This window comes from Megascapheus bottae, unplaced genomic scaffold, assembly GCF_031878675.1.
Source record: "Megascapheus bottae isolate mThoBot1 unplaced genomic scaffold, mThoBot2.hap1 HAP1_SCAFFOLD_197, whole genome shotgun sequence".
Classification (NCBI taxonomy): Eukaryota; Metazoa; Chordata; class Mammalia; order Rodentia; family Geomyidae; genus Megascapheus; species Megascapheus bottae.
The window spans coordinates 183,005-192,758 of NW_028327740.1; the positions used below are offsets into that span (position 1 = coordinate 183,005).

The window sequence follows — 9,754 nt, forward strand, 5'->3', positions numbered from 1 at the left end:
TACATTCTTCTTTATTTTGCATGATTTTTCAAAGAGCAAAGCAAAGTATTATGAGGATGTTGGAATTTGCCAATGTGAGTTTCAAACACTTAAATGTCATATATGTTCAAATGTTAGAAGTATTTATTTTAGGCTTTGTTGCGAAAGCCAGGGGGCGAGTTTCCATGGAGCCCGCGCGTGGCCCAGCAGACATAGCGGGCGGGGCAGAGGATGGAGGCGCAGGCGTCCACTGCGATGGTTGGGGCTGTGCATGAGAAGGTGGTCTTGTAGCCACCTAGGCCGGGTGGCGGAGGAGGGCGGTGGTGGCCAGGCCATGGCGGGGGACACCGTCCTTTGGGCGCCCTGAAGTGTGCTCCCTGAAGCCCCGGGGAGCCGCGACCCATGGGCTTCCTGAGCAGCGGGGTGCTGCGCCACCCCGGGCGAGCCCGAGCCCAGCCGGAGATCGGCCCTGGGGCGGGGGCTCGCTTCGGAGGCCAGAGCCTGGCGGCGAGCCTGCGGGCCATGTCTTCTGTTACTGCCTGGGCAGCCGCAAGTGCAAGCGGAGCAGCGGGGCCTTCTGCTACTGTCATCCCGACTCGGAGACCGACGAGGAGGAGGAACAGGGCGACGAGCAGCAGCGGCTCCTCAACACCCCTCAGAGGAAAAAATTAAAGAATACATCCAAATATATTTATCAAACATTATTTTTGAATGGTGAAAACAGTGATATTAAGATTTGTGCTCTAGGCAAAGAATGGAGCTTACACAAAATATATTTATGTCAACACTACAGGTTGCATTTGGATCGCAGTATCAAGATGATGTCTAAATAAAGCCCAGTCGTGTCATTGCCATTTTGGCAGCAGCTTCCATGCTGCAGTTGGATGGTTTAATCCAGCAGTGTGGTGAGACAATGAAGGAAACAATTAATGTGAAAACTGTATGTGGCTATTACACATCAACAGGGACCTATGGATTAGATTCTGTAAAGAAAAAGTGCCTTGAGTGGCTTCTGAACAATTTGACGACTCACCAGAATGTTGACCTTTTCAAAGAACTGAGTATAAATGTCATGAAACAGCTCATTGGTTCATCTAATTTATTTGTGATGCAAGTGGAGATGGATTTATATACACCTCTAAAAAAGTGGATGTTTCTTCAACTGGTGCCTTATTGGAATGGGTCTTTGAAACAGCTTTTGACAGAAACAGATGTCTGCTTTTCTAAGTGGAAAAAAGATCTTGAAGGCACAGCCTTCCTTGACACTGAACAAGGGAAACCATTCGTGTCTGTGTTCAAACATTTAAGGCTACAGTATATCATTAGTGATCTGGCTTCTGCAAGAATTATTGAACAAGATTCTCTGGTACCTTCAGAATGGCTGGCTTCTGTGTATAAACAGCAGTGGCTTGCTATGCTCCGGGCAGAGCAAGATAGTGAAGTGGGGCCTCAAGAAATTAATAAAGAAGAACTAGAAGGAAATAGCATGAGATGTGGTAGAAAGCTCGCCAAAGATGGTGAATACTGCTGGCGGTGGACAGGTTTTAATTTCGGCTTTGACCTACTTGTAACTTATACAATTCGGTACATCATTTTCAAACGCAATACACTGAATCAGCCATGTTGTGGATCTGTCAGTTTACAGCCTCGAAGGAGCATAGCATTTAGATTGCGGTTGGCTTCTTTTGATAGCAGTGGAAAACTAATCTGTAGTAGAACAACGGGCTATCAGATACTTACACTTGAAAAGGACCAGGAACAAGTGGTGATGAATTTGGACAGCAGGCTTCTGGTCTTCCCTTTGTATATCTGCTGTAATTTCTTGTATATATCACCAGAAAAAAAGAACTGAAAATAATCCCCACCCAGATAATCCAGAAAATTGAGGATCTCCTCAGCTGGAAACAGTAGCACTTTGAAAACTTTTTGTTAAGCCAGCTTTAATTCAGTGGCCCTACTGATATCACACCTAAGGTGACTAACATTGACAAAGGCCTTATGTACTGTACAGATAACATGGAGATGATTTTTTACCCTCATTACATTTCTATGCATAAGAAAACATTTTTAAACCATGTATGTTTTAAAGATGTCAATTCCTGCTTTTAATTTAGCATCAATAGAAAATTGATGTAAGTAAATTCAATGTTGCTTTGTAACAATAGATGATATTTAGCTTAAACTGTGGTCCTGCCTAATGTTAGTAAGCCTCGTTGAGCCATCTGTAAGTTTCTCTTTCTTTTGCTCAGCTCTTTGAACACCTCCTCACCTTATAAATGCTTTTCCATTGGTGCCTTTAAAGTTGCCCTTCCACTTCCCCGTCATGTAGTTCCTGCAGTAGCTTTCCAGTCACCGCTTCAGTTAGCCATTAAACACTTTCCCATGGTTGGGAGGTTATTATGAGAAACTTCTTTAAACTTAAACATTTTCACACTTTTTTTTAAGTTCAGCGTTCTTAGGATTTAACAACAAAAGCAAAAGCAAATAACAGCTGTAGACCTTTAAATAAAGTTGACTGAGGGAAAAATTAATTTGATTCAGAGGATTTTTCCTTTGCCTTTACATGGTCTTATCTTGAACATTCTGTATACTTTTTTGCCAGTCCTGGACCTTGAACTCAAGGCTTGAACATTGTCTTTGGGCTTTTTCTTTTTTCTTTTTTTTGCCAGTCGTGGGCTTGAGCTTAGGGCCTGAGCACTGTCCTTGGACTTTCTCAAGGCTAGAGCTCTAGCCTTTGAGCCTCAGCACCATTTCTGGCTTTCCAACATTACACTTAACAGGAAGAAACAAAATAACCTCTGCTTTACCTCTATGGTGATAATTCTAAAATTTCAGCATAAAACCCTGATTTCTTTCACAGTAATGAGCCTTACGTGTCTTGCTTCTGTCTGTCTCATACATTTCTACTTCATTCCTTGCTCTGTGCCAGGTACCATCACCACAGCCTGCTGTTCCCAGATCATTCTCCTGTTTTTATTTTTCCTTTTTTCCATTACCATAGCCTTACACCCTTGCTCTACTTTTATAAATTGATGTCTGGTGCTCTACCACTTGAGCAATACCTCTAGGAGAGCTATTTTGCTAGCTAATTAGAAATCAAATCTTGCAGATTTTTCTGCCAAGGGTTGGTTTTGAATTGTGATACTCAAATCTCAGCTTCCAAATATCTAGGATTCAAGGGGTGAGCCACTTGCACCTGGTTTTGAATCCGGAAGTTTCATGACCACCCAAACACAGCTTTACTCCAAGTTCATCTCCAGACTTTCCATTGCTAGCCTTGTCAGCTACTGACTGAGCATTTGAAACATGTTTGTGTGAACTAAATGTGCTCAGTGTATATTATACATAAAAAATGTAAGAGTTAGCAGGAATTTCAACGTAAACACCGCCCGGCACAGGTGGCTCAAGACTGTAATCCTAGCTATTCAGGAGCCTGAGATCTGAGGATTGTGATTCAAAGCCAGCCTGGGCAGGAAAGTATGAGACTCCAGAAAAGTGGAGGTGGCTCTGTGGCTTAAAAATGTAGGGTGGTAACCTTGAGCACTTCAACTCAAGGACAGTGCCTAGGCCCAGAGTTCAAGCCCCAGAACTGACAGGGAAAAAAAGATGTTCCTGATAGACTTATATTGATTGCATTTTTAAAAATGAAATAATATGTAGCTATGGCTGGGACTGTGACCCAGTGGTAGAGTTCTTGTCTAGCATGCACCTAGTCCTGGGTTCGATTCCTTAGTAACACATACATAGAAAAAAAGGCAGAAGTGATGCCAAGGCTCAAGTAGAGTGCTAGCCTTGAGAAAGCTCAAGGACAGTACTCAGGCCCTGGGTCCACGCCCCAGGACTGACAATAAGGAGAAGAAAGAGGAGAATAAAAAGAAGAAGACAAACAGAAAGAAGAAGAAGAATAAGAAGAAGAAGAAGAAGAAGAAGAAGAAGAGGAGGAGGAGGAGGAGGAGGAGGAGGAGAAGGAGGAGGAGGAGGCAGAGGACGAGGAGGAGAAGGCAACGGAGCAGGAGGAGGAGGAGGAAGAGGAGGAGGAGGAGGAAGAGGAGGAGGAAGAGGAGGAGGAGGAGGAAGAACAAGAAGAGCAAGAAGAAGAAGAAGAAGAAGAAGAAGAAGAAGAAGAAGAAGAAGAAGAGGAAGAAAAGGAAAAGGAGGAGGAGAAGGAGGAGGAGGAGGAGGAGGAGGAACAAGAAGAACAAGAACAAGAAGAAACTAGTGTATTTACAATACAAAACACCACAACCTCTCTGTACGTTTATGATGTGACTAATTTGCATGTTTTAATATAATCCTGGTCCTCGTTCTCTTCCTGGGCCTGGAGTGCAGCTAGAAACACCTTGTTTGTTTATAACAGTACTAGTGTTAAGACCCAGGGCCTCCACCCGCTGAGCTGCTGGCCCCGCTCCTGTGTGGGCACCCGCACGCGCTCCCAGCCTGGGCTCTCTCCTCTATCTGTGTCACTCAAGGCTAGCTCTCTACCACAGAGGCCTCAGCGCCACTTTTGCCTTTCTTTTTCTGTTGGTTAATTGGAGAGAAGCATCTCCCAGGCCGGCTTCGAACCCTGATCCTCAAGTCCCAGCCTCCTGAGTAGCCAGGATTACCCAGGCACAGCCCCGGAGTCGGGCCAGCTCTCAGGTTTGCATTCCCTATTTTTGTTTTCTGTGTCCTCATGATTAACCATTATCATAAATGTTTTCATGAATGACCTTACTGTCCCTTGACTGGAGACGGTGGGCGGCACGGTGGGTCTACGAGTCTGAGGTGTCTGGGCCGCATCTGCTGCTCAGACCACACCCGAGGAAACATTTGTTTTTCTGTCACCAGAATTGGTTCCAACCAGAAACGGGCTTCAGGCTTCCAGACGGCCTGTGGACCCTCGGCTCGCCCTGAGCCTGTGGCCTCCGACTGCACAGCCACAGGTGAGAGTGAGGCTGCAGATGGTGCGGTCCGCTGGCACAGGCCTCCCCTTGTACCCTGCGGAGCTGGTTCCTTCAGGCCGTAGAAAAGCATTCTGGGTAGGGGGCATGCCTTTTCTCCTTTCAGTGGCAGTGATGGTGCTGTGCGTGTCTGGACTGGTATGTTCCCTCAGGCCTTCCACACATGGGTGCTGGCCGGGATAGCCCCCTGCCCGTAGCCCGGCTTTGCAACCTGGAGTCTAAGTTGGCCGTTTTCTCCCGAGAAAGTCCCGGAGGGCCGGAGGCGGCCTGTGGCCTGTGATTGCTTGCGTGTGATGGCGGACGGCCTGGTGGACCAGTGCAGACACTTCCCTCTGCTGCAGCCGCCGGGGCCCACACCAGGCATGACAAGGTGCAGGTGAGGATGTCGGTCATTAGTCCTGCTTCCTGGGCTCAGACGTGACGGGAGAGTGTGTGTGTGCACACCACCATCTTGGCAGGCAAATCTTCACGCGCACACGCAGCTGCAGCCCAGGCCGCACGCAGCTTTCCTGGTAGCCTTTGTGTTGCCCTTTCTCTTTTGGGAACTAGTGAATGTGGTGTCAAAAAAGGCGCAAATAAATGTTTTGCAGCCTTTTCCTGCCCTCAAATTTTTGGTATCTTTGGTAGTGGAGCTGCACAATGGACAGTGCGTGCTTTTATGTTCATCTACATGTATAAGTGGTCTCTGAGATGGCCCGAGTTTGGTATGTGGTTCCTTTAACCACTTTGAAATAATTTTTCTCCAGGTGAAAGATGAATGCTCGATAAGGGTTGTCCTAGTTCAAAACCATGTGGCACTTCAGGTAAGGTGATAAGGGAGTTGCACGGAGGGGTGGGGGAGAGCGATTTTTTAATATTGTGGTTCATCATTAGTACACCTGCCCCAAAGTTAGCAAATAAAATGGTGTAGGAGAGAAATAACACAAAACAGAGGCTTTCTAGACTGCTTAGATTCGTTCTCATTGCCCAAATATAAAGGTGTGTTGGTATTCAGAGCTGAATACAGTAATAGTGTTAACTTTTTTTGGTAAAGAAGCATGCACTGTCTAATGAAGATGTGGCACATGTTTTCAAAAGTTGTTGCTTTTTCCTTTTAGGGCGTCCATGGTGAGGATTTTAGGTGTTGGATCTTCAAAAGTTGCAGGGAACACATAAATGCCTATCCAGCATCCTCGACTATATGCTTAAGACAGTTTATGAATAAATGTTTTACTGTTTGACACCTGTGTTTTAAGTCTTTTATTCACCATAAAATAGTCCTCTGATGAAAACTCTAAGGGAAGGTTCAATCTTTACTACCAGGAACTTCAAATCTTTCTGAAGTCTCATCAGCATGTCTGATAGCCTTGGGATCGCTCCTAGCAAGGTTTTCTTTTTTTTTTCTTTTTTGATTTTTATTGTAATTAGTAAAAGGGTTACATGATATTTGCCAGATAGAAGGTGCATTAATTCACATACATTGATACCCTTTCACGTGTCTTGGTACCCATTTCCCTCCCCCCACACCCTCCCGTCTTGGTTTTCCCCCCTTCCCTATCAAATTTCAAATATCCAAATACAAATAAATTCAATACATCAGATAACAAAGTGAGATACTATACCAATATGAGATAACCAAGGGATAGCAAAGGAGATGAGAGAGAACATAGTACATTAAGGACAACAATCCTTCATTATATGGCTTTTGTTTCAATATCCTGGAGGTCATTTCAATTAGCTTCACATTATATGGCCTTATGTATCAAGATTTTGCTCTATTGCAGATCTCTGCTAGTAGAGCCCAAGGTTTCTACTGATTATGACGAATGAGGGAAACCATTGAGCCTAAGTTCCTTTGAGTCCGGCTTACTTCACTTAATATGACTTTTTCTAAGTCTTTCCATTTCCTAACAAATGGGGTGATGTCATTCTTTCTGACAGCAGCATAGAATTCCATTGTGTACAAATACCACAACTTGTTGATCCACTCATCAACTGAGGGACATCTGGGTTGGTTCCATATCTTTGCTATGGTGAATAGTGCTGCAATGAACATTGTTGTGCTAGTGGATTTAGTATGCCCTTGTTTCTGGATGGTTGGGTAAATGCCAAGTAGTGGAATTGCTGGGTCAAAGGGGAGTTCTGTGTTTAGCCTTTTGAGGCACTGGCACACTGCTTTCCATAGTGGTTGAACGAGTTTGCACTCCCACCAACAGTGTAGTAGTGATCCCTCCTGGCCACATCCCTTCCAGCATCTGTTGTTATTCGTTTTCCTGATCCTGGCCATTCTAACTGGAATGAGGTGGAATCTTAGAGTTGTTTTGATTTGCATTTCTTTTATGACCAGAGATGTTGAGCATTTCTTCATGTGTCTACAGGCCATAAAATTGTTTCTTCTTCAGAGAAGACTCTCTTTAAGTGTTTGGCCCATTTTTTAATGGGATGGTTGTTACTTTGGAGGTTAGTTTTGGAGTGATTCAATTTTTTGAGTTGTTGATATATTTTAGATATGAGGCCTTTGTCCGTTGTTTGGTTGGTGAAGATCTTCTCCCACTCTGTAGGCTTCCTGATTAGTTTACTAGCTATGTCCTTTGCCATACAAAAGCTCTGCAGTTTAATGTAATCCCACTTATCCAGCCTTTCTCTGATTTGTTGTGATTCTTGGTCTTTATTAAGAAAGTTTCGACCTGTGCCAAGGAGGCCTAGTGTATCCCCTATTCCTTCTTGTAAAGTTTTCAGTGTGTCAGCTTTTACCTCCAGGTCTTTGATCCATTTGGAGTTAATTCTAGTGCAAGGTGACAACGACGGATCCAGCTTTAGTTTTCTAAGGTGCTTAAGCAGTTCTGCCAGCACAACTTGTTGAAGAGGCTGTCTTTCTTCCATTCTAATTTTTTGGCTCCCTTGTCAAAGATTAGGTGGCCATAGGTCTGTGGTTTAATATCTGGGTCCTCAGTTCTATTCCATTGGTTGTCAGGCCTGTTCCTGTGCCAGTACCAAGCTGTTTTGATAATTATAGCTCTGTAATAGAGGCTAAAGTTTGGAATTGAAATTCCTCCAGCGCTGTTCTTTCTGCTAAGGAGTGTTTTTGCTATACGGGGTCTTCTATTAATCCATATGAAATTTTGGATTGCCGCTTCTATTTCTTTAAAGAATGACATTGGGATATTGATAGCAAGGTGTTCTTGCAAATAATTACACTACCTAGCTCACGGTTAAACTCCCGTTTGTGCTTTAGTACATTCACTGGGGTGGTTGTATGTGCATTTCGTATTTTTCTGTGTACTGTTTCAAGGGTTTGAACTCAGTTTATACACTGTTCCTAAGGTTTTAGTGCCCGAGACTACTGCTCAGCCACTTATGCCACAGCTTAATTTCCAGCTGTTTTTAGGTAATTGGAGATTGTAGATTCTAAAGGGCTTTTTTGCCCTGGCTGGCATCCAACAACAACCTTCAAATCTTAGGCTCCTGAGCAGCTAGAATTGAGTGCAAAGCACTGTACTAAGAGCTGGAAACAATACCTAAAACATAGCTCCTATAGGAGGATATATAGCTGCTGAAGAAATATGTCCAACTGCTCTTTGTGAGATGAATTCTGTCATGTGATTTGAGTCTGAAGCATAAGCTAGTCAGGTTGGGCCTAAAAAGGTACCTTTTGGGATAGTGGGGCAAGAAAAATAAACCCCTTCTATGGCTTATGCTGTTTTTTTCTTTTGTAAGATAGCTGGCTATTAACAGGGCCTATGGGGTGGTAATTTGGAAGAGATGGGTAGAAAAGGCTAGACCACTTACGGTTTGGGCTTTGTTATAGCAGGAAATTAATCAGGTAGCGAACAGACTAGGGCAGGTAGGATTTAGTCTGGCTTGGACCAGTTAAACAAGGATGTTTAACTTGCCACAAGCTTACTGGCCCCAAATGTAGCTGTGGGGCAGCATTTTCTTGTGATAGAAGCAGCTCCGGAATAATGAACCATATTGCCTCAGGTATAAATCTGACCTGGGGAAGAGGTCCTAGGTAGGTCAGAGGTTGCAAAGTGGCCAAAAGTGAAATGAAAAGTAGAGGGAATTGTTTTCTGTAGCCCAGATGACTAAAAGGAAGAGTATGACTAGACACTAGAGCAGAGGCAGTAGTCTCAGAGAAAATACTGGAGCTAGAAAGGATGCCCCATTTTCCCAGGTCATGTGAATCGCCAGGTAAGCTTGGGAGCCAGACAGTGGAAAGACAAAAATTGTTATGTAGCTTACCTCCACCAACAAGGACATTTAAAAAGTAACACTGAACATGTGAAAGGGTTTCAATATATTTGAATTAATGCACAATCTATCTGGCAAATATCATGTAACCCATCTATTAATTACAATAAAAATACATAAAAAAGTAACACTGAAAAACAGATTTTACATCATTTGTAAATAACCAGTGGGACTTAATGCCACAATAAAATATTAGAGTGAGCTTCATATAAATAAAAACTGTCTGAGGGTGATGCCTCCCTGTGGAGCACTAGTTTAAACTACTTCGACCTGGGAATATGGTTTTCTGCCCACTTGGCATTCTATTGCACAGCAAAAGCCAGCTGCAGGCCAGGACTCCTGGAGGCTTATGAGAACAAGCATCTGGTCTGGTTGTGCTTGTGGGCAGATGTGTGGATGGTGTCCAGTTTCAGAAAGTAAGATATGACATCGAGCTTACAAGGCTACCCTTCAGTCCTGTTCAGCACAAGAAGTGAGGATGCTTTCTCTTTGTACTCAGGAGACAAAGGTCCAAGATACTTGAATAGTTAGCTAATTTACAGTTTGACAAGTATCAGTGATATACCCTTCCCAGCCCACTCCTGGCTCTTCATTAGGATCAAGTC

The 9,754-nt window shown here is 43.9% G+C and overlaps 1 non-coding gene and 1 pseudogene across 1 annotated transcript; both read left to right on the top strand.

Moving 5' to 3' along the window:
- The first annotated feature begins 381 nt into the window (after positions 1-381).
- Positions 382-2,124, top strand: LOC150039249 (germ cell-less protein-like 1 pseudogene; annotated as a pseudogene).
- A 3,309-nt stretch (positions 2,125-5,433) lies between these two features.
- Positions 5,434-5,568, top strand: LOC150039250 (small nucleolar RNA SNORA13). The gene has a single exon (XR_016534457.1). It is a non-coding gene; the product is annotated as a small nucleolar RNA SNORA13 (small nucleolar RNA).
- The last annotated feature ends 4,186 nt before the right edge of the window (positions 5,569-9,754 follow it).